The following is a 26,549-nucleotide window of genomic DNA, read 5'->3' as shown; positions in this document are numbered from 1 at the left end:
GCAAAGCTTAGCTCAGGAGCACTAAGAGAAGCTCCTAAGTGGTAGTTCCCAGCTCTCGGGAGACGTGGAGGTGGGAATGAGGCATCTGGTAAGAAGGAAGTGAAACCATTCTAAAATACTATTTTTTTGTAGGACCTCATGAGGGGTACCTGCACAATAACACCTACAGTGTTTGTAGTGTTCTGTTTGGCTTGTAAATATCATGTATTAATAAATATTTTAGCAAATAAATATATTTAAATATAAAATATATAATACTTTTTTTAAATAAAATATTTTCAAAAATAATGCATTCCTATAAATAACATGTATACTAAGAAATAAAACATTGATGTATATTATAGTATTGATTAAATGTGGCATTTAATCTTTCAATTTTAATTGATTGAGGCTTAAAGACTGAGCTGTAGTTTGTGAAGGTTTTATTCCTCATATTTTATTTTATACAAGTGCTAGAATTCTGAAACATTAATTTACACATGATTTACAATATTTCTACTGATGATTTCCATTTAGATGCCATATATTTTACTTGCACAGCTGGCTTAATAATGGAAAAAAAATTGACAATGTGACAGATTGTAAAAGTGGAAGTTGTTGTCAGTTATTCAGAAACATGCTTAAATCCTATTCCCAATAGTACAAGTGTCAATAGCTGAAGTGCAACATAAAATTGCAGGATAATTCAGGATGGATTTATGACTATTACTCATATAGTGTAGTAATGATGCATTCAAACATGCATTTTAAATAAATAAATAAATAAATACATACATACATACATACATACATAAGTACAATTATACATATAACAAAAAAAATACCCAAAACAGTTTAGAAACAGTTTTGACCTCTTGACAAGTCCCTGCTGCTCCATTGCTTTCTATACCAGCATGCATGAGCATATAACATAACAAGATGATAACTAACTGGGTTATATTATGGTCAAGTGGATATGTAAAGTTTAAGAAGATGAAAATATATTTGACATAGTAGGAGAAGAATAACATGAAGGGAACAAGAATTATAATAAAAATAAAAATCATAAAAAAAAGGTGTGTCACAGGTAATATTAATTTTAAATTACAATTAGAGTCCTCTATTTTTTTACATTGCTCTGTTGACCCAAAAATGTTATTTCTGTAAAAATCACCATGCAATTCTTCCAATCACTACAGACCCCATTCAGTCATCCTGTGCCTGTGACTGGTTACTTGTTTGTTGCAATTGACAAAATGCTTTATTTTGCTTCTAATACAGCAGTGTCATCACATTGTAAAAAAGCATACATTTTCACTCTCTGCCATTGTTGAGCTCCTGTTGATCCATTTTATTGTTTTGTTTTGTTTTCTCCAGCCTACTTACAGACTCCTCTTTTCCCTCCTTCCCACTGACTCAACGCAGGGAAGATTCACTATCCCTGGCTTCTACTAAAGCCTTTAGCCTGTGTCTGCCATTTTGCTATTTGCTGTGAATAAAATGGACCTTGTCAGAGTGTGAATTTTCCATCTTCCAGTATTTGTAATATATTTAAATAAAACACATTTGCACTAACATTTCCTATTCTGTGTGCCAGTAAGACAATATTTACAAGTATGATGCTATCCTCCTCGTCATGATTGGTTGTTCATTTTGATCAATTTTATCTTCATACAATGTTTGGAAAAAAGAAGGCATTTTCCACAATGCTCATAATATAATGATTTTCACACCAGGCAAACTGAAATAAATTATTTAAAATAAGAAAACATTTATGTTAATAAAATATGTATACAACAATATGACTCTATACCATAGACATTACTTTGGTAGATGACTGACATTGATAAGAATTTTAGTTTCTCCAAGTATGACTATTTTTGAGGACTAGAAGAAGAGGTCAAGACCTCATCAGAATGAGATGGTGGATTCTAATAATATCTCAATAGAAAGTGAACTGAGATAAATTGCCATATTCTGTACAGTTGGGTTCTAGAGAAAAATGAAGAAAAGAGTGTCGGGCTTAGCAAAAACCATTAGGGTATGCAATAAAATCAGATGAATGGTAGATCTAATAATGAAATGTGGACAGAAAACCAAGGTCCAGGAATTATGAGGCAAATCTTTAATCCAATCTTCCATTTGAGTTAAATTAAATAAATAATAATAAACTTTGAGGTTAGTGTAGCGGGGCGCTAGTCCTAGCAGGGACTCTCCTCCACTGGTTACTCCAACATATACTCAGGAACAGGTAGAATACTCCAAGGGAACACCCAAACAGTAAAATAATCCAGGAATCTCCCACGACCTCCACAGCAACTGGATGGCACTCGGCTCTGGGGGTATAACTGATTTTAATGGAGCCACACACAGCCTTTTATGAGAATCCCCATGCAAGGGATTTCCAAACACACATTCCAGGGTCATTCCCCACTGGACATGAGAGTAGACTGAGACAAAGTACATTAACTCTCAGGTCCAGGACATGTACAATATTAATCACCCCAAAGCATACATTTCCCCTCAAGTTACACCCTTAAGTCCTATATCCCTGGATAACCTGGATCTGAGCACCCAACATATCCGAAAAGCCCTCAGATCCCACAAACGCAGCCAAAACGCCAACGAAACGCCACCGGGGTATAGTTTAGACCACATGCACACGAGGAGCCTGCCCAAAAAGGTTCCATGAAATCAGGTTGTGCGGTCGATCTCTTTCGGGAGTATAAACTACATGAAAAAACAATACAAAACTGTTCGTGTGTACATTCTTTATGTGTAACTTGTTCAGGAGTTTGCTCCCCCCGAAAGCCACTCTGTTCGCCTGAATCCCCATGAATATAATGGAAGGTGGAAGACCCAGCGGTGTTCGTAATGTTGAGTGTCCGTTTTTAGTTCCATACACCTAACGACCAAACAGCGCTGTCACTGTTCGTATCTAAAAATGGCCGCCGACATGTGTTTGCACATATGAACGGAACCACCCAGCCGACTGCTTGGAACGTCCATGTAATTGCGGTTTGTGGAGGTGTGAACAGGGGTTTTTGGGGATTAACAAGCGGCACATTGCACAGATGGGTGGCCTGCCATTCAGTACTTTTTTCGGTTGTCAAACAAGACAGTGGCAGTTGGCCAGGAGAAAGGTATTTTCTGAACGGCCAGGCGAACAGGGGAAAAACACGATAATCCAATAACAGGGGGATCTGTTCCACACAGGGACTGCAAGCACAAAACAGGGGACAACCGGGGGAAACAAGACACGGACAGCACATAGCAGGAATAAGGGTACTATCCCAAGGCCCATTCCACTACAGTTAGGTATCCTAAAACCTCCATTCAACTTTGATAGTCTATATACCCAGCACTTGTAATTAATCAGTATAGGAATCCACAGTATTATTCTACCATAACTTTCACAAACAATTTAACATCTTCTAGAATGGAATGGACCTAAATCTAACAAATAATGTCAAATCTATTCTGTCTACTGGCAGCACTAAAATCACAGCTATTAGAGATTCCAGTGATAATTGGAATCCCTTCAGAATGACATTCAATTCAGTCAGGAAATGGGAGGCAAAATAGTCTGTGAACAGCTTATATTACTTCACATTTAATCTTTACTGGAATTTTTGTGTGAAATATGGACATTAAGCAAATAATTAGAGTGCCTTAAAAAGAAAAAGATTTTGATTTACCTCACATGTCATTGTAGATAAAATGTATGTTTTATAATTAGAAGTCTGACATTTGGGTATGGAAAAAACACATTTTTTTCTTTAATAATGCTTTGTGTTTATTTCTAATCATATTCCATGCCAAGTTGAAATAATGTCTTCTTCTATAACGAGGGTCAGCCTAGAAAACTGGGAGATTTCGAAGCAGGTCAAGGCATGGAGCCTTCATATCCTCATGACCATATCCTCATTTACCATTAAATCCGATAAATGTAAATAGACACATAGATGAGAAAAAAATAATGGAACAAAGATGAATATTAAAGAAGAAATTCATGTTGTTTTTTTAGTCAGCTTACTTTTGATATAGCCATGTGCATAAATAATTCATGAAAATAAAAATGAAAAAACACCAAAAATAATTAATTGGTATGCAAATATTACACTAAAAAGATTTTTTCTCAGCTCAACTGCAAGTTGTATATGCATTTGATGATAAAAGTACTTTCAATAAATGTAATGTGATTGTAAGCTTCACTATCAGTAGCTTTGTAGCTTATCTGTTGTTTTCACTTGCATATTATAAAGTAAGAAAGAATTGCCAGTGTAGCTTTGGTGTATGTAATTAAAAAAAATCACTGAAAATAAATGTTCTGTAGAAATGTTTATGTATGGATATTATTGCATTATTTGTAGCACAAAATTGCATTAAAGGGACTCTATAGTCACCAAAACAATTTTAGCTTAATGTAGTAGTTTTTTGTGTATATATCATGCCTTTGTAGTCTCATTGTTCATTTCACAATTTACTGCCATTTAGGAGTTAAATCACTTTTGTTTATGTTTATGTAGCCATAGCCACACCACTTCTGGCTGTGACTGACACAGCCTGCATGAAACACAACTAGTTTCACTTTCAAATAGAAATAACCAACTTTAAAAATCTGTATCTCCTGCTCTCTTAATTGAAATTTAATTACATACAGGGAAATCCTGCAGGGTCTAGCAAACTATTAACAGAGCAGGAGATCAGAAATGTTAAATGAAAGGGAATTTGCAATAAAGGAAGTGTAAGCATTGGATGACTCTTTACAGGAAGTGTTTATGAAAGCTGTACAAGTCACATGCAGATAGGTGTGACTAGGGCTGTATAAATAAAGTGATTTAACTCCTAAATGGCAGAGATTTGAGCCGTGAGAATGCATGATCACGAGCAACACATCAAAACTGCTAAATTATTATATTAGTTGTAGCTTAGTAATAGCTAAAAAAAGGAGAAAATAGCCCCAAAACAGGGATAGATTCAGTGTGTCCAGATCTTATCACAATAGGGGATAACCCTTATACTGTATGCAAAAAAGAAGAAAAATAGTGTAAACCTAGGACAGAATGTCCAGGAAACACTAGTGAGATATTTTGGGTACGAATGTGTGTTAGAGCTGTTGCCCCTGGTAACGCAGCACGCATGCATTCCAGCATCGGCACTTAGCTCCGCCCTTCTTCCTTCTGATTTGTGCGTACCTACATGATTGACGGCTGGCGCACGTATCAGAAAGGGCAGACGTACACACAAGATTTTATAATCACTTTTCACTTTTTTCGTTTACACTGTTTGTGGTGTCTAGTTAGGTATAGAGGAGTTTGAGCCTGTATGGAGCTATCTATAGGGAATGAGTGAGTGTTCTTATGGCTATGCTTTACTAAGGATTCACCTATTGAGAGTAGACAGTGTGAGACAGTTGCTACACTGGTCTGAGATATATCCTTTAGTGTAGCCATTATTCTGGGGCTGGATTTTTATCTCTCATTACTAGCTGGGCTTCTGGAGTGAGGATTCATTTGAACCTAATAATTAGTATGAATCACTAGTCAACTCTGATTTAAGCAGCATCCTTCAATGTGGCCACTATTGGGGCTTTTATGTCTCTTTATTATTTAATTGGCAACTTTGACACTGAGGGCTTTTCTCTGCATATTCTAGTTACTAGTATCCTCTACTATTGCCCTTATTAGTGCTTTAATGTCTCGTCAGTACCAGCTGAAATTATGACTTTGGTCTGCCCCTCATTGAGAGACTGTTCTATTGAGGATTCACTTGTATTGTCAGTATGTGTCATTTTGCAACACTGATTTAAGCAGTACCCTGTAGTATAGCCATTATTGGGGCTTCCAATGTCCCCTTATTATATATTGGCAATTTAGTACTGAGGATCAATCTGCATGTATTAATCAGTGTTGTTCACTTATATCCTCTATTACAGCCTACATCAGGGGTTTATTGTCTTGTCTAGTACTAGCTGGTATTATAGTCTTTGTCCGCCTTCTATTGAGAGATATCTATCTCCCTTATTTATGTATCCACTTGTAAAGTGGACATCTATACAGCTTGACTCATTTCATTAACCCCTGTCCCACTCTTCCCATAGCTCCCTGAGCTCTTGTTATCTCCTCTCTCCCTTTCAAAGTGGGTTATTTTGGTTATTTATATTATTATTTTTTATGTTCATTATCTTGTTTTTGTTCATGATTTTGTATACCAATTAAACGATATTTAATTTTAACAGACAACTGAGATCTATATCTCACTAGTGTTTCTTGGACATTCTGTCCTAGGTTTACACTATTTTTCTTCTTTTTTGCTTAGTAATAGCGCAATGATTTTTAAACGTTTTTAGTTTTCACGATGTTTCTCAAGAGTGTAACTGTATTTTAAAATACTAAATATATAATGAGTGCAATAATTATTCTATTGCATGATTAACTGTATCTATAAATGGATTATGACATTCTGTGGAATGCTGGTACTTTTTATCTGTATTAGTCGCACAGTAATATCACATCACACAATCTTCGGGACATAATGAACTAAAATATTTCTCTTAGATCATGATCTTGCATTCAAAAGACATTTAGATATTTTGCACATAGCATATTAGAAATAGACCGAAAGATACCTAGGCAAACTAAAGCAGCCCAGCATTCTCTGACTTGAGTTTACTATCTCTTACATAACTATGCACATGGGGAAAGAGTTACAAAAGTGTTTCTAATAGAAAAGTGGTACAGAGTTCTAAAAGTGGAGCAATCAATGGGGGAGACTACTGGAATCAAAAATATTCAATTGCATTCCATGATGGTTGCTCTGTTTTTAGAATTCTGCCACATTTTACTGACACTATTATAAATCTCCCTATAGCATTTAGATATACAACTCATATTTGAAAGGGGAGATATGCTCATTTATCTTGTACTTTTGAATGATTCTCAAAAGGAAAGCAATTTTTATTTATTATTTTTCTGAATATAATCATTTACTAACGGTGCCAAAAAAATGGAAGATAGGACAATTCCTTCATAGGTTTTATTGTATATCGTAAGAAATATGGAAAAGGGCTAATGCTTTAGAAAGAAAAACTGTAGGTCGTTCATATAATTTACAACTTTTCATCACATTGGTTATACATATTAAAATCTTAATGGATTCTTCACTTGGCTGTAATATACCAAACAAAAATGAATTAGTTTGACAATCGATAGCTATGGGCATAAAAGAACGAATCATCTATCACTTAGGTTGAAGAAGCAGGTGGATGACAGGTTATTATTATTCATGCCGTTGGTGGCTGAGACATCAAGTATTAAGATCAAAAAAGTTTTCCTTTACAAAACACACTTTGATCTATCTCAATTCTAGGGAACTGAACCAATTTGCCTAATTCCCATCACTCAAAGCTTCCGTAGCATATTTCTCTTGCAAATAACGTAAGGTTTTCAAACTATCAAGAAATGTGAAACTTGGAGAATATAAATCTTTATCAAGTTAACAGCACCAAAAATTAGCAAATCAGACCCCATTAGATCTAGAAAGGAAATCTATTTCTATTTCACATGATTATTTTCATTAAGAAATATAGAACATTCGATATCTTAATCCATGAGCTATTTTTCAACAGGACAATTTGTTTTAGAGGGAGAAAACAGAATACAAATAATAACATTTATCACATATACTAATTAGAACATTATTTTTTTTTAAATATAATAATTAGAATCAATATTAAAAGATTCATATTTTAGTTGACAACTACCTATAAAACAGTTTGAATTCTGCGTAGACGTTTGATATTGTAATAGAATAATGAAGTTATTTAATCAGAGCATATTAAAATTCCTTAACTCCTTTACTGCCAAGTATTTCTATTAGAAAAATTATGATATTTGTTTGAACAAAACAGCAATTTTTATTTGTACAGATTGCGGTTCATACTTAAAAATATAAACTTATGCTAATATACATCATTTTTATTTTTTATTTATTCATCCGTTATGGAGATAGGGGGAATAAAAAAAAAAAAACTTTAAGCCATATGCAGTATCCCTTATCTTGCAATATCTCCCACAAGGTGTGAAATATTAAATTAAAATGAAAATAATTATCTTCTCACTTACAGTAGGTGAGACAGTAGGTGTAGGTGTAAAAAAATGTCATGCACACTGCTTAGAGTTATTTGTGGGGAGCCTAATTACATTACTAGCATTACTGCTGGCTGAAAATGTAAAAAGACTGCCCACATTTTAGCATAATGTCCACAAACAAGTATGTAGTGTTCAATCATATAATTCTAGAGATATATAAATACATGTATAACACTCTCTATAATGCTAATGTAATGCTAAGAGGCATATGAGAAATACCAATTACTGTTTACCAATGCCTGACTTTAATAGTGTGATCATTGAAGCTTCCTTTAATGTTTGCAGGTATGTAAATGGTGCAACGGACTCCAGGCGAATAAATGTGTTCCTCTACAAGCAGGTAATCATTACTGGAGTATACATGTAATGCTTTATAGAATATATAATAAATTGTGTTTTTGCAAAGATAAAAGTAAAAAATAAAAAACGTGTACACTATTTGATAACACAGATTTTATTTTTGGGGGGTTTAGTTGTGTTCTTTCTATGTCTCTTTGTTATTTTGATTGTGCACACTATCAGTTTATTATTTGAAAAAATATATAGCGACTTTATATTATATCGCATGAATCCTCAAAGTAATAAGCCGATTGTTGGGAAAACCTGAACTGTTGTGCACATTATATTGAAAGTTCCAGTACTGATCTTAGAATCATATGATCTTGTTGCACTGTTGTGTAGTTGAAATTCATTATTTCATATATTCATTATGTTTGTAATTTTTAATGCAACGAAGACTAAGTAGCGGCAGGTTTAATCCAAAATCCCATCCTGCATGAAAATGGACAAAATTGCTTCAATGATATTCAAATAAGTGAATTAGCCTTAGTCCATATTTGTTGGGGTTGCAGTTATAAAAATGGTCTGATTGGTGCAACAGGATTCTCTCCATCTCTCCAGTTTGGCATCCAATTGTGTTGATCTTATTGGTTATGTGTCACTGATTCAATTGTGCCCATCCCTGAGTATTTGTGTCTACACTATTGTGTTGTAAAGTTTTTTTTACCATTCTGTACCTGCACACATTATGTGGTAGGATTGCAAAATATATATTGTTGCTTGCTCATTTATCCTTTTGCCTTGCATATCTATAGTTTACTAAATATAAAATCATATAAAGATCATGTCTAGTCAAGAGCTTGTGATCCACTGTTGTGCTGAGAAATTATATAAAACTATTTAGATTCAGCTTCCAATATGTAATTTACAACAGAGTAGTCAGTAATTTTGTTGATTAGTAAAAATCTCTAAAACAGCACATATTAATCTGTGTTAAGCAGAGGACATTAAAAAAAATATTAGTGGACAATGTACTATATAAATACACCATCATATTTTGTCTATAGTCCCTTAAAATTACATTGGCTAAAACTGTTGATATACCAGACATTTAAAAATTAATATTACTTTTTTTACGGCACCATAAGTGAGTATTTGTACAAATCAAAAAACCCCTATATGTACTATGTACTGGTTTTATGTAATTTATAGGTGTATGATGCCACAAAAAAAGCCATTGCAGGCCCACAGCTCAACAGTCACTTTTAATGAGTGGTAAGTGCCATTTACCATTAGAACACTTAATAATATTATTGACTATGCCAGGAAACAAGATTTTAGTTACAAGGTTGACATATAGCTCTCACTCCATACTGTACATAGTATTAGCTCAGTCAAGCTCTTTTCATTTGTACAATATATTGTCCATACAAACTTATCTTTTACATACATTTTTATGTCACAGTTTTTACACTGTTACCTCCTTATTTCTAAGCAGGAATTGATACGGTTGCCAGTTTTGAAATTTTTTGGTTGAACATTTTTTGGTAGAATTAAAAATGTTCAGATCGACATGAAAATTGCCAGAGAAGCCCTAAAATGAGGGAAAATATGTCTAAAGTGTTTACAAAAAGCTCTCAAGCTGTAAAGTAGTGATTCAATGATGGTGTTGTGTTTTTTTTTCTATTGTGTCAAAAGTGAAGGGGGGCAGGATGACGTGATGTACGCTCACACACCTGCCCACTCCAGGATGTGTTGTGGTTGAAGGAAGCATAATGGTTAGCCTCCTCTGGAAGTAGTGGAGATGGTAACTGATGCCTTCAGATGTGCCAGTAGCAAACAGAAATGTGACCTGGAGTAAAATTAGAGCCTAAAGAGCTACTCTTTCCAAAGCTGCTACAAGTTATCGTAACGGCGTGAATATATATCGCCCAGCTCTAAGATGGCCATTCAGCAAGAACCAAAGAAAGGATCCCTATTGATCATGGTAATGAGATTATAGCTTTACTACAAAATACCCTTGGTAAATGATTGGTAAGCTGCTCAACTGTTCTTGTTCCTTTGGAAACTCGGGATTAAAATACCTATTGGTTTGAGGAGCTGCATTGTATGTATAAAACAAGAGGTTAAAATCAGGGGTCAGAGCATTAACGGCTGTGAGCCAATTAATCCTTGCTGGACTCTTTATCATTCACTGCTCATCGAAAGATATGCTGCACAAGAAACTTTAGCAGAAGTACAGCAGGAAAAACAGAGTCCAGGGGAAAGTTTGTTGATTTAAAGAATGGATAAATCTGTCCTTGTTTATATCCTGGGGATTTGTACATATAGTTGCATAAGTGATTAAGAGATGAGGAATCACTTTGTTAAATTCTAGAGCTAAATTCCAAAGGCTATTTGTTGAAACAAAGGATTAACACTAAAATAGAAAAGAGAAGGGGAAAGGAAAAATAGAAGAAAAGGAAGGGAGGTAAGGAAAGGGAGAGACTAATTAAAGTATCTGAAGTCTCATAAAAAAAATCCACTCTCTCCCTTTTCCTTTTTTGTTCGTTGCATAATTATCTACGTCTTAATGTGGGTCCAAAGAAGGAAACACAGTTACAGACAAAAGTAAGCCAATTAATAAATTTTGCTCCTCTAAATGTCAAACTACAAGTGTGAAGGAAGATTATCATTGTAAGATCAAAGTGACCTTAAATCTTCCCACACATTTGAACATTCAAATGGAAGTGATCAGTCACAGTAACACATCTTTACCATGGCGACCTCTCAAAAATTATGGAAAACATATATTAAGATAAAAAGTACTTTTGAAAAGATCACATTGGAACTGAGAAATTTGATTTTGGAATAATTGTGTTATTCTCAATAAAGTTGAGGAAGAATATGAAGATCCCAGACTAACAAATAAATAATGAGTTACAGAACAAGATCAAACATCTGGAAAGTAAAATGATAGACCTTGTGGTGGAAAAACATAAAAGTAAAATGAATTCCAGAACCTGTAAAAAAAAAAAATATTACGATTTAAAACCTTTTCTAAAGGACTTATTTTCTACCTTTGTAGATCCACAAGAAATGGGATCTCACTCCTTTGATATGTTGCATTGATTACAAAAGACAAAAAAATCTAGATAACTAAATTCCCAGAGACACAATTGTCAGGTTCTCTAATTGATGTATTAAGGATATCATCATACAGGATGCAAGAAATATATCAACATAAGATGGAATATTTAAGGACATCCAGCTTATGTGTCTTTTATGTCAATTGCTACAAGGTAAGCAAGAAGAAATTTTAGACTTAACGATAATCAGGGAAAATGGCATTTCATACACTTGGGGGTTTCACACTTCTTTAATTGTGGCATATGAGGAGATTTCATATAATTTTAAGGACCATGTCCAAGCTTGTAATACATTGACTTCATTGGGACTGATTTAATAACAAAATAAAATCTGAGGGATAATGTAGTTTTTCTGCCTGAAGGGGTTATTGTTGAGTACTTAAGTGGGTTAAGGTATATTTTCTGCATAATAATGAGGTACACATGGTTATGGATCACTCTATGTGAAATTTTTAAGCACTTCAAAGGTGTTTAGTATATGTGCAATAATGCAATTAAGGAGCACTTTATGGGAAACTTTTGTGCACTTTATAGGTATCTGACTTTTTTTGTAGAACTTTATAGGAATGTAAAGAAATGTTTATTATTTGAACTAAGTTTATAGGTCAATGAATTATTTGAATGTAGCTGTGTGTGCAATATTATAGTATATCTGATTAAGAAGCACTTTGTGTTTTGATGTATGAAGGGATTTTGAAATATTAAGCCACTTATAATTTTTTTCCTCACATTTGAGGAAGAAGAAGCAGGGGAAAGAGAAAGGAAAAGGGGAGGAAAAATAAACCTGTCATGCTTTCTAACCACACATCTGTCTTGTCCTGCGATTGGAGGGGGTTTGCAATATCCCCTCAAGTTAAGAAGGTAAATAGATGTTATATGTATTCTTGTTGGTATGTTGGTATGATGTAGGACTTAGAAACAGTATGTAATTTTAAGACAAGAATGGGTAGACACCGCTGGGATGGCACTTAAATGTGTATCAGTCAACACTCAAGAAATAAATAATCCGCAGAAATCAGGTTGTCTTTATAATTTACTTAATCAAAACCTAATTGATGCTGGCTTTATACAGGAATTGAATTGGACAATACTGGGAGAGACATTATGGAAATTTTAATACATATCCTATTATTTATAATGCCAACTTAAAAGGGGTAAAATAAAAGAGGTATCGCATTTTTAATTTTCAAAAACGTTACATGTGAACATATTTACGATGGGAATGATCAAAATGGTAATCATCAAATTTTGATAGTAAACTAAATCATATAGGGCATACTCTTGTAAACATCTATGCCCCAAATCAGTATTCAACTTTTTTGTATAACATCTTGACTAGGGCCAAACTTCTGATGACAAGCAATTTGTTCATAGGAGGATGTGCTTGATCCCAGATTGGATAGGAGCAGACATAGTAATAAGATAGGTGTAAATAGATGTGGTAAATTTTTTATCAGTTAGTTAGAGTTTTCTATTAACAAAAAAGCCCTCTTTGACTGCTGGAGAATTCAGCATTTGCTGGATCGGGAATACTAATTATTTTCAAATGTTCATCTAAAGTACTCAAGAATTGATTTTTTTTTCTTGACTAAAGCCAAATTTCTAGAGTGTGTAATAAGAACGGAGATCTTTTCATTTACATGGTCCAACCAGGCACCAATACAAGAGAAGAACAAATTGGTGGCTTAAATGAAAGCTTATGAAAATCAGTTTCCAATATAGAAAATTTGATGAAACAAGCTAGTAACTTTTTGAAAATCAATGACAACAAAGAAGTCTCAATAAGAACTCTCTGATGCACATTTCAAGTGCTATATGTGAAATAGAAATAGGAACCAGGGAAAGAAAAGAAAAAAAGGGGCTAACCTTTCAGATCTACATGTCAAATTAGATAAAATGGAAAGAATCCATAAGGAGTCATCAGATTTGGTAGTGATTTTGTAAATTAATGCACTCATAAAATATATATCTTAAAGTAGCTTATCAAACGTACTCAAGTAATACTCTCTCCCAATTTTTCCATGATATATTCCATTTGAAGTTAGGCACAAATAGTTAAATGATCACTCTAGGCCTGTGTCAATCAGGCAACAGTCCTGTTACTTGCTGGTTATTAGCTCAGTGAAGCTAAACTCAAGAGGCAGCAGATTGCCCAGATCACTGCCTTGCAAAGACTTGTCATTGCGCTGCATTGGGAGGTCTGTGATTGGACAGCCACAGAAAGTCTTGGCTGGGGAAGAAATGGATGGCTGGAAAAGGCAGCAGACAAAATATCTGCAGCATTATTACGCTGTTCTTAGTCATACCTGCTATGAAAAAATGAATAATGAAATGCATACATGTTTTCGTTGTAGGTATATCTACAGTGGAATTAACTCCTTAGCACAAACGTGTGATATGTGACAAAACAAAAAACAAATTTTGTCTATTATTTACCACATGCTGGACCCCACATGATATACATTAAGCCCAGGGCTGCTTCCAGGGTCCTAGTAAGTGTAGAAATGTGCCAATGCTGGTTCCTGGCACAAGTGTCCAAAATAAAAGTAACAAAGTACAAACTCTGGTGAGTTGTGGGCTTAGAAATGTTGAAGCTGGTGTTCTAGCATCTGAATTCTTGTATAAGAAATCAAGCCACAATCGTAAAACAAACTCTCACAAGAAGCTCTCCCAAGTCACCATCAACAGTGAAAGTCACCGTGTGTTCCATCAATATTTCTCACCTATAGTCAGCAAATCAGCATAATATATTTAGGTCTGGCAACCTCTAAGACAGAAGGAAGAAAAAGATTGGCAGAGAAAGAGAAACTATGTGGAAAAAAGAGATGAAGATATTAGCTATAAAACCCTGCATTATCCCTGTGCAAAATCCTTCCTTACTAGATATTATTTTAGAAATCCCCAATCGCTCTTTCATTTATGCGAGTTCTACAGCACACTAAAACTTCGTTTATTTAATTTAGGTACTTTGTTTCTGTCTTCACTTTTAACCCCTTCAGGACCGGCCTGTTTTTGCGATGTTTGTACGTTAAGGACCAGAGCAGTTTTAACACTTTTGTGGTGTTTGTGTTTAGCTGTAATTTTCCGCTCTCTCATTTACGGTTCCCATACAAGTTATATATTGTTTTTTTCAAGACAAGAAGGGCTTTCTTTACATACCAGTATTTATATTATGTCATATATTGTATTTAAAAAAAATAATGAAATATGGTGAAAAATAAAAAAAAAAACATGTTTTTGGACTTTTACTTGAAAAATCTTTTACTTATCTACAAAAGCTAATGAAAAAAACTGCTAAATAGATTCAAAATTTTGTCCCGAGTTTAAAAACACCCAGTGTTTACATGCTTTATTGCTTTTTTTTGCAAGTTATAGGCCTATAAATACAAGTAGGAAATTGCTGTTTCAATATATATATATTTTAAATGTATCAATAGTGACATTGTTACACCGTTATCTGTCATAAATCCCCGAAACACACCTAACATGTACATATTTTTTAAAGTAGACAACCCAGGGTATTTAAAATGGGGTATGTCCAGTCTTTTTTAGTAGTCACCTAGTCACAAACACTGGCCAAAGTTAGCATTTATATTTGTTTGTGTGTTAAAAATGCAAAAACCGCTAACTTTGGCCGGTGTTTGTGACTAAGTGGCTACTAAAAAAGGCTGAACATACCCCATTTGCAATACCTTGGGTTGTCTTCTTTTGTAAATGGTATGCCATCATGGGGCTAATTCTCATTCCTTGGCTACCATACGCTGTCAAAGGCAACCTAACCAATCTGACAAATTTCAATAAAAAAAATCAAGCCTTATATTTGACCCTGTAACTTTCACAAACACTATAAAACCTCTACATGTGGGGTACTGTTATACTCAGGAGACTTCGCTGAACACAAATATTAGTGTATCAGAACAGTAAAATATATCACAGCAATAATATCCTCAGTGAAAGAGCTGTTTGTGTGTGAAAAATGCAAAAAACTTCACTTTCACTGACAATATCATCGCTGTGATATGTTTTACTGTTTTGAAACACTAATATTTGTGTTCAGCGAAGTCTCCCGAGTAAAACAGTACCCCCATGTACAAGATTTAGGGTGTCATAGAAAGTTACAGGGTTAAGCACAGTGCTAGCAAATTAAATTATCTGGACTTTTGGCCTGGGTTGGCAGGCAGGTCCCTCAAATTGCAATCATTAAAATTACTTAATTAGGTAAAAATATTACATAAATATGCACGTAGAATTTTAATATATATACATATTTATATATTTGACGTCTACGTGTATATTTATGAAATTATTAATGTAATTTTGTATGTGGACATATGTATATTTCGTATTATTTTTATTTATTTATTTATACATAGATATATATATCATTACATTCTAAGTGTATTTTGATATAAATATATATATATCAATATCAAAATACTGTTAGAATAAAATTGAATATATATATATAATTTTTTTTTAATTATTAAAAATTATTTTTATTTTTTGTTATTTATTTTTATTAACATATTATTTGTATTTTATAATAATATATATATACCATATATATAGTTATTATATATATTGTATATATTCGTGTGTAATTTAAATATAAGTGTATTTTTATATTAATATACGTATATATAAATATAAAAATACACTTAGTGTGACATTATATATATGATACATATACATATATTATATATATAGATATAATACATGTATATATATCATATATATATATACACATATTATAATTTTTTTTACACTGATTGTTTTTTTTTTTTACTTTATTTTATGATTTTACACTTGCAGGGAGACTGCCTGTCAGCACAGACAGTCCCCCTGCAGGCAGATACAAAGACCCCTATTGCGGTCATGTGATCGAGTGATCACATGGCCGTGGGGTCCTGATCTGCCGAGGGGGGACTGCCCGGGCAGACAGGCAGTCCCCCTGGACCGGGAGGAGAGCTGATCGCCGCCGTGGGACCGACGGCGATCAGGTAAGTAGCCCAAAACCGTTATGACGGTTCAGGACCGTCAGCGGTCCAAACGCACGTTTTACCGCTGACGGTCCTGAACCGTCAGCGGTCCTGAAGGGGTTAAATGTGTGAATAAACTGACAGCTAAATAATCAAAACAGTAACAACATAAAATAAAATATTTTAATGCATTTCCTGAAAAGATCTCTCCCAGAAAAATATTGAGATGGACTACTGAGTCATTAGTTTTAAACATTTAGTAGATATGCCCTCACCAGCGGAGGGAGTAGCCTATCAGCATATAATTTTTTTATTTATTAATATTTTTATTAATAAATCAATTCATTTATTTTACTATTTCATGTGATGTCTGCCAAGTAATGTCAATGAGGAAGCAGTTTGGAAATTTTTTTAAATCTCGACCAGTCATCATCATCCAGACCCAGATTTCTTTCATTTGGGTGCAGACCAAACCAAGCGTGAATTGCATAACTCCAGACATTGTTGAATAACGTAAACAGCATTTTGCAGTCCAAATGGCCCTGTATGCAGCAGGATGATTTTGCCGTATTGGGGCATTCGGACTGTCAGTATTGCCACAATAACACATTCCTATGCATCTATTTTGGCCTAAATTTGGTTTTCAATGCACCATATTTCATTATTTAGAGAATAAACCCCCATGAGACTGTTAATTACTATTTTATAAAATGTAACACTGTGGACTTTTATATTACACCATGAGAATCAAACTTCACAAAAGTCAGAGAATTAAAAACTACAGCCCACTAATTTTTGAAAGCTGAACCGAAGGCTTATAAGCAGCTTTAATCAGGGCTGCAGGGTTCAATATAAAACTTCAAAAGCAAAGAAGACATCTCAAGAAAGTCAAAAATTAATTCAAAAGCCTTAGGCAACTGTAATTCAATGAAAGAGAGATGATTTTTTTTTATCAAGTTGTTAAAAAAAAAAAAAGACAGAGCAGTGAAAAAGCTATAGGTAGATTAAAAAGGTTAACCAGAAGCCCTGGTTAGAATCCGAGACATAATTTGGTAATGCTGTAGAAGACCTCACTGCAATATATGAAGATATTTAAACAATATTTAAACAGATATTTTACAATTTATAACATTATAATGTATTTAACAGTAATTTGATAAACAAAACAATGGAAAACTTACATGAACAAATTCTGGTAAAGTTTTAACGTTTACATGTTTTTATTAACCCCTTAAGGACCAAACTTCTGGAATAAAAGGGAATCATGACATGTCACACATGTCATGTGTCCTTAAGGGGTTAAAGTTTATCTTCTCCAAATATTAAGTTTCAACCTCAACCCAACAGCCATGGAAGGGACAGTTGTTTCAAGTATGAAGCCCGTGGAATTCATATTACACAAGAAATTAAAACAAATTAACAGAAATTTTGTGTTTCAGTAGTCAAAATTTTGGTTTTACTTAATATCATTATAACCAGAGTAACAATGAATATATTGAATATTTAGATAATTTATTTTATATTCAATATTAGATACTGTTGATTACTTTGTACAATCAAGGTATGTGAACAACCATATATAATTTAAATTTTTTTGTCCTTTGTCGTTTTTACAACCGCCTGGCCAGCCTGTTTTACAAAATTTTATTTTTTAAATCAACTGAATTGTGTAAATGCATTGGTATATGAAGTTGCCCTGGTGTGATTTCTTTCACATGCAGTATTTCATGAACTTGATTTTGCAAATAATCTTTTTCAGTGTTTTTTGTTTTTTAATTGCATGAAGTTTTGTTTCACAATTAAAACATATTACATTAAAATGCATGTTGGAACAAATAACAAAAACATAGAATTATTGCATAAAATAAAAATATTTTTTATAAGTTGTTTCATGTCAAATTCATGTAAAATAATCAATGTTTGTCCATCCACGAAAAATAGATTAACATCCTGAAAAAAAAGACATGCAAGGAGCAGGCAAACAACTTCATAAGCATATTGGAAAATTAGAAAAGTACCTATACCTTGAGCAGCACTAGGTTGGTAGAGGAAGGGGAGGGAGAGGGACAATAATCCCCCCAAAAAATTTAGCTTTCATGAAAAATAAATGAAAGAGACACTATAGTCACCAGAACCACTACAGCTCAAAGCAGTGGTTCTGGTGTCTATAGCCTGTCGCTGCAGGATTTTCAATGTAGGCTTTTCAGTGGTCACATTATTGCCAGAAACACCTCTAGTGGCATTCACTCAGACAGCCACTAGAGGTGCTTCTTACTCCAGTGCTGCACACTGTGCAGCACTGGTGTTCAGCATCTCCACACTCTGCAAGGAGACACTGAACGTCTCCCTATAGAGATGCATTGATTCAATGCATTTCTAAGAGGAGATGTTAATTACCGCAGCACGGCTTTGGCTGCGCATGCACAATAGCCTTCCAAAACGTTCCTATGGTAAAGCATCGGATTGGCTGAGATCATCAAAATTGACAATCTCAGTTATGGAGATTGAGCCAGAAGGGACTAGCTGTGACGAGACAGGTGTGGCATGGGAGAAGAGGTGAGTAAAATTACATTTTCAGGATGATCAGAGTGAGCCTGGTCACCTAAACAGCCTTACCAGCACTATAGTGTCAAGAATACATGTCTGTATAATGGACACTATAGTGTTACTTTGAAGAAATATGACTGGCTAAAAAAGTTGAATCAGTCATGTTTATCTCTTTAGAGATAATGTTGCAACTGCAGTATGAGTTGTGTATATGTCACAATTTTTTTGGCAGAATATAATACTACAGGGTATTCAAAATTCAGGTTTGGTGTCTTATTTACTTTAACTTTCCAAATTCTGGTTTCACGAGTATTAATCTCCATATAAATCCATCCAATCTGAAAAGCAAACTACATCACATTAAAGAAGAATTGCACAAGAAAGGTCACAAAAGACTGGAGGTGTATCAAAAAGTATAATTAATTTATTTTTATTCCATCAACCACGACGAGCAGGTTTCAGCAATCAACACTTAATGTGTTTAGTGCCCTTGCAGCACTTACTCATGACTTAATGCTGAAAGGGCATGACAAACATGAGGTGTTGATAACTACAACCTGTACACCGTGGTTGATAAAGTAAATTAAATGAGAAATGCTTTTTGAATCACTTTCATTCTTTCTATCACCATAGTGAAATTTAATGTGACATGGTCTTCATTTTTTTGCAATGACATTGCTTCCTCATTTTTAAATAAGTACTTAGATATCTATTTTTTTTTATATACTGGATACCTATTTTCATATAATGAAGCAGTTGCAGATAAAAGGAACAAATCCACTAACCACAGACGTGCAAAAAATGTGCACAAAAGATTGGTCATTTCTTGGTCTGGGAAGCATTCACTGCAAAGCCTGGGGATGTATGGAAAATATAAATATTTAAATGTGAGCATTTTTTTTATTTTTCAATTATTTTTCATTTATAATTTTTTTCACCATATATAAATATAATAGCTTAAAAATGCATCAACTCATGCCTAGAGTGCCCTTCTTAACTGATATATACATGTATTTTCTTAGTTTCAGTTTTACTTCTCATTATGCAACATAGTATCTATAAAACACCAGTTCTTACCTTCAAAGCTTTCTACGCATCTGTGCCTTCCTACTGTTTAACTGTGACCACTTGTCATTCTCTTGGTTGTGTCCTGAAGATAATTTAAATAAGAATAAAACAATTTTATCCAACGCACCAAAATAAACATATATTATTATACTAAACATGATTGATGGGGAAAGTCAGAAAAGTAATATGGTCTTTACCATTATTGATCTTAAAAAATAAAAGATACTCTTATTTTTTGCCTTTTTGCGTAAATGTAACACTTCATGCAGAAATCAAGGATGGTTATGTTAAAATAAAAATTTGTTATATAAATGCAAATTACACAATGTGTATTTTTCTTGAATAAAGAAAAATACAATTTAACACATATGAATAAATAATGCCAGCTAATCTCACGTATGGTTCAGTTATAATATTTACTTTTCTACCTATGTATTCAAGGACAAAAAGCATCACACTATGGAGGTGTTTTTTTTTTTTTTTTTGTTTTTTTTTGTTGGACTTAGCCTGTGAACTAATAACTGTGTGGTGCCTTATGAAATGTAAATTGAATAATGAAATTAAACTTTCAGCAAAGAATGGTACGCACATTTAAATGAATAACTCAGTGCCAAAGAATTGGGAGCCCCACATCCAACACATCTGTAGATCCTTTGTAAAGGGTGGGCAAAGAAAACCAATCTTTTGGAAAGAGTTTTATTCACGCTCAGAAAATTCCTGGTTCTTTTGTGAAATATGAAATGCTAGTAACACAATTACAAAACTAGAAATAGGACCAAGTTTGGAATCACAGTATAAGGTATTTCTAACCTTCATTGACTTAAGTAAAATCTGACTTGATTTGAAGAAGGCAGTAGAAGAACAGTTGTAACATATCAGAGCTCTCAGTTGATGCAGTCAGAATTGTGTATTGTTAATGCCAGAATATGTTTAGCCCTGATTTACATAATGTAAAAAAAAAAAAAGATAATTACGCCAATATGTTCATGTATTATAAAAATACAATCTTCTTCCTAGACAACCTATGGCTGTATGGACTTCCCTGTATATTTATCTGAAGGCTTGCCGTCATTAATTGAATAAGTTATTCCAATATGGAATACACCCATATTTTAAACAGATTATTAATTCATGTGTGTGCTATCTGTAACTCCACTTTATTCACAAATTAAATAATTTTATTTTGTTCTTATATTATAAATGTCCTGTTCTGTACTGCATGTACTAAAAATTATTTTCCCATAACTCATTTTGAACATAAAATGAACCTGACACCCTCTCTCTTTAAACCTATATGGTACAGGTTAAGGGATTAGTGCTCTATGACCATTCATGCATACATCCAAGCATTCATCCATCCATCAGTCCGTCTATAATCCATCTAAACATCCATCCAGATAGCTCTCACCATATAATATGTATGGCATAGAAAAGCAACTACAAAAAAATAATATTAAAATCAAACGTATACAGGGAGTGCAGAATTATTAGGCAAGTTGTATTTTTGAGGATTAATTTTATTATTGAACAACAACCATGTTCTCAATGAACCCAAAAAACTCATTAATATCAAAGCTGAATATTTTTGGAAGTAGTTTTTAGTTTGTTTTTAGTTATAGCTATTTTAGGGGGATATCTGTGTGTGCAGGTGACTATTACTGTGCATAATTATTAGGCAACTTAACAAAAAACAAATATATACCCATTTCAATTATTTATTTTTACCAGTGAAACCAATATAACATCTCAATATTCACAAATATACATTTCTGACATTCAAAAACATAACAAAAACAAATCAGTGACCAATATAGCCACCTTTCTTTGCAAGGACACTCAAAAGCCTGCCATCCATGGATTCTGTCAGTGTTTTGATCTGTTCACCATCAACATTGCGTGCAGCAGCAACCACAGCCTCCCAGACACTGTTCAGAGAGGTGTACTGTTTTCTCTCCTTGTAAATCTCACTTTTGATGATGGACCACAGGTTCTCAATGGGGTTCAGATCAGGTGAACAAGGAGGCCATGTCATTAGATTTTCTTCTTTTATACCCTTTCTTGCCAGCCACGCTGTGGAGTACTTGGACGCGTGTGATGGAGCATTGTCCTGCATGAAAATCATGTTTTTCTTGAAGGATGCAGACTTCTTCCTGTACCACTGCTTGAAGAAGGTGTCTTCAAGAAACTGGGAGTTGAGCTTGACTCCATCCTCAACCCGAAAAGGCCCCACAAGCTCGTCTTTGATGATACCAGCCCAAACCAGTACTCCACCTCCACCTTGCTGGCGTCTGAGTCGGACTGGAGCTCTCTGCCCTTTACCAATCCATCCATCTGGCCCATCAAGACTCACTCTCATTTCATCAGTCCATAAAACCTTAGAAAAATCAGTCTTGAGATATTTCTTGGCCCAGTCTTGATGTTTCAGCTTGTGTGTCTTGTTCAGTGGTGGTCGTCTTTCAGCCTTTCTTACCTTGGCCATGTCTCTGAGTATTGCACACCTTGTGCTTTCGGGCACTCCAGTGATGTTGCAGCTCTGAAATATGGCCAAACTGGTGGCAAGTGGCATCTTGGCAGCTGCACGCTTGACTTTTCTCAGTTCATGGGCAGTTATTTTGCGCCTTGGTTTCTCCACACGCTTCTTGCGACCCTGTTGACTATTTTGAATGAAACGCTTGATTGTTCGATGATCACGCTTCAGAAGCTTTGCAATTTTAAGAGTGCTGCATCCCTCTGCAAGATATCTCACTATTTTTGACTTTTCTGAGCCTGTCAAGTCCTTCTTTTGACCCATTTTGCCAAAGGAAAGGAAGTTGCCTAATAATTATGCACACCTGATATAGGGTGTTGATGTCATTAGACCACACCCCTTCTCATTACAGAGATGCACATCACCTAATATGCTTAATTGGTAGTAGGCTTTCGAGCCTATACAGCTTGGAGTAAGACAACATGCATAAAGAGGATGATGTGGTCAAAATACTCATTTGCCTAATAATTCTGCACGCAGTGTATTCCGACATCTTTTACTAGATGTATAAAATTTGCTGAAAATTTGTACAAAATAGTGTTTTGCCCATAGTATAGCTCAAGTATAAATAATTAATGTCTTTAAAAGTATAAAATGCTTGACTTTTATCGATCCCATAGCACTATAATCTTTAGGATAACCCTCCCAATGCTATATTAAAATTCTATTCAGTTGAGAATAAATAAATTGAAATGCCTTAGGCTGACTGTGTGATGAATAAAACAAAAGAGCCACAAGGCACATTCCATCTGAATTACATTTTCCATATTCTCTCCTTCAGGGTACTGGATATCGTAAATTTTACTTGCACCGCTATTATTATTGCTTAAATTGCTCTCAATCCATAAGTCAACTTTATTTTGTGTACTGAGCCACCAAGTAAAAAGACAAGAAGTATTATAGTTATATTCTCCTTATTTTTCAAAATGCAAATGTTCAGAAAGGAAGTATTTGTCTCTAGTAGTTAAAAAAAAAAGCACAGACGTTGTCAGATTAATAAAAAAATCTCAGTTATGCATTAATTAAATTCATTAAAATGGTTAACATGATTGACATGTATTTTACAATATACATGTCAGAAATGGCATGAAATCTTTGGAAGAAAATAAAATAAACCTACATGTAAAAATAGATAAAAAAAATAAAAAAAATAATGGAAAATGTTCTAAGCATATTTTTGTTTTCTTGCTTAATTTTTCTTGAACTATTCTTTCATGTTTTACATAATGTTCTTGCAATATATACAATATTCGACTTATGTCACTTTTGAACACATACTCTACCAATCAAATATAAAGTTATGAAAGATCCAGCGTACTGATTACAGCTATGTGTATGCCTGGTACAGGAACTCTCTAAGTACAATAGCCCTTACATAATGTCTGAAAATTACCCAACGCCTGCCATGCCCTGATCACCTTCTTCAGAAGACCAAAAGCTGTCGGCATTGAGCTAGTACAGCAATGCAACTCTTTGCTCATTGGCTTTCAAATGACGCTCTCAGCCAATGAGCTGGCCCTGCACTGTAGAGCCTAGCTCAGGAAAGTTATTGGACGCTCAATGCTCCTGAAGGCACTGTTTCAGTGTTGTTTCAGTGCTCCATGCATGGTCCTAGTATCCTGAACCTAGCGCAAGCACATCTAATGATGCGCTCGTGTTGTGCATGTTGGGCACTTTTTCCTGGTGTACCCAATTAACAGAACACCAGAAGACTAAACTTGGACGTGGGACAAGACCCAAAAGTCAGCACTGTCCTGCTGATATCTGGATGGCTGCTGGCCACTTGAGAATGTCCTATAACCTCTGCTATCAATTAGACAGGTATATACCAGTAGAAATATGCTCATTGTTCAAATTGTGAGATGGGTTCTGAAAACAAGTATGATGAAAGATGTGCAGCCCCTAGATTATGAGCTGATAATTATTTAAAACCAAAATATATATCCTTTACAGACCTTCCTCGTACACATGGAGGAGGTTCCACAGATCATGAAATGCATTAAGCATCTTCATACTAAGGTCCCTCTCATAAATCCTACATCATTTCTAATAAATTCATGTTTGTATTATTCAGAGACAAATATAAATATTTTTTCCTGCTGAGTGAAAAAAAAAATGTTATTATAATATTATTCCTACTTAATATTACATACAGAGATAATATGAAATATTTGGAGAAAAAAACAACTCTCTTTTGATTAGGGAATTATAAATTAAAGTATAAAGTATATAAAGTATAAATGAAAGTAAAAATAAACCAAACACTAAAAATATTACAAATACAAAATACAAATACAAAAAGAGAAGTAATCCAAAACCTCTAGCCACCACTCCAAAAATCATTAATCAATGTGAGTTATTTAATCAATGTGAGTTAATTTTGTTTTCACTCATGTTGTCACTGAGGACATATTTGCAAGACATGCACTAATAATATTTACTTACTGTATCAGGGATAAGATGGGATCAAGAGGTATTTATTAATGTATGAAGCAGGCAGGAATTTATACTCTCATGGTCCTGTATGAGGGGAGCAGAGGTTACGGTATTAGAGCTAGAAGACTTGGAGAAATTTACAGGGTGTTGGAACAAATCATTTAACTACTATGGTTAAATAGGTTTCTTACTGACTCTCAACAATAGATTTATTTTTTATTTGTTAGTAATTTTTAGTGAACGTTTAGGGCCTAGAATATGTTTTGCTCATATTTCTCAGCCAGTGGGTTTATGTTTAACCAGTAGTAAAATGTGATAACAGGTAGGATATGAGAGATCACCTGCTGGTAATTTCATTGTCATGGCATTAAATCAGGCCGCTGATTGTTAAGCAGTCACTGCATGAAAATCATGTTTAACAAAGTTTAATCAGTTCTAAATTAGATAATATAAATTATATTAAGCTTTAAATTAGCAAAGAAAATACAGGATTAATTTTGTGCCAGTTTTCAGAACATTTTATCTAGACACTTGTCACAGCAGAGCAGGAAAACTAATTATTTTTCTTAGATACAGAATAAACTTGGCTTGGTTTTCTAACATCTGATGATTGTGAAACAAATATGGACGAGTATAAAAAAATTGAAAGAGAGAGGAAACGAGAGTGGGAGAAGAGGACAAATAGCTGTGAACCATGGGAAAATAATGTCATCTAAAATAATGCTGTTTTCAGTGAGATCCCAATGGTGGTATCAGGTGTATCATATTTGTCAAGGTACAAAGCATATTTCCAGCAATACATGATTTTCTGTAGTGGCATTGCTTTCCCCACTGCAATTGAGACTTTTCAATACTAGAAAATGTAAGGAATGTTTTTTTGCCCTTGTTGCTTCCTTTTTCTAAGGAATGTATCTTAAAGGGACACTGTAGTCACTATAACCATTAGATCCCTTTGAATAGGTTATATATTATCTGGAGTCCCCTGGCATTGTCCCTCCATTCAGAGTTAAATCACATAAGAGCAGTTTAACACTAAATAAAGGTCCCTGGCTTCCCATAGTCCGTCCCCTTCTGGAGGTGTGGCTAAGGCAGAGATTACACACTTCCTTGTAGTAATACCCTTCATATGGTCAGTTGGAGCTCTGATAGGCTAAAAGCAGTCAGCCGGAACTCGCAAGCCAATCACAGCTGCCCGTTGCTGCTCAGGCTAATACTTCCTCATTAGCCAAAGCAGCACAATTGGGATGGGCTGCTGGGGACTCTCGTTTAGCATTAAAACATAAAAACATATAAAACCAGTTTAATGCTGAATGAAATGACAGAACCAGAGGACTCCAGACACTATAACCAGTTTAAAGAAATGAAGCAGATACAATGCCCCTTTAATATTGTATATTGATGAATTGGCAACCGGGCAAATTAAATAAATAGAATTTGGGACCCTGTGAAAAAG

At 34.3% G+C, this 26,549-nt stretch overlaps 1 protein-coding gene across 3 annotated transcripts in view; it reads right to left on the bottom strand.

The window, feature by feature from the left end:
• MGAT4C (MGAT4 family member C) overlaps nt 1–26,549 on the bottom strand; it is a 160,623-nt gene that overhangs the window by 37,648 nt on the left and 96,426 nt on the right. For all 3 annotated transcript variants that reach the window (XM_063445162.1, XM_063445161.1, XM_063445163.1), the window contains exon 2: nt 20,143–20,215. The gene's annotated coding sequence lies outside the window, so the exon portion shown is untranslated. The remainder of the gene's footprint in view (nt 1–20,142; nt 20,216–26,549) is intronic.

This window comes from Pelobates fuscus, chromosome 3 (genome assembly GCF_036172605.1).
Source record: "Pelobates fuscus isolate aPelFus1 chromosome 3, aPelFus1.pri, whole genome shotgun sequence".
Lineage (NCBI taxonomy): Eukaryota > Metazoa > Chordata > Amphibia > Anura > Pelobatidae > Pelobates > Pelobates fuscus.
This window is presented reverse-complemented; position numbering and strand designations above follow the sequence as displayed.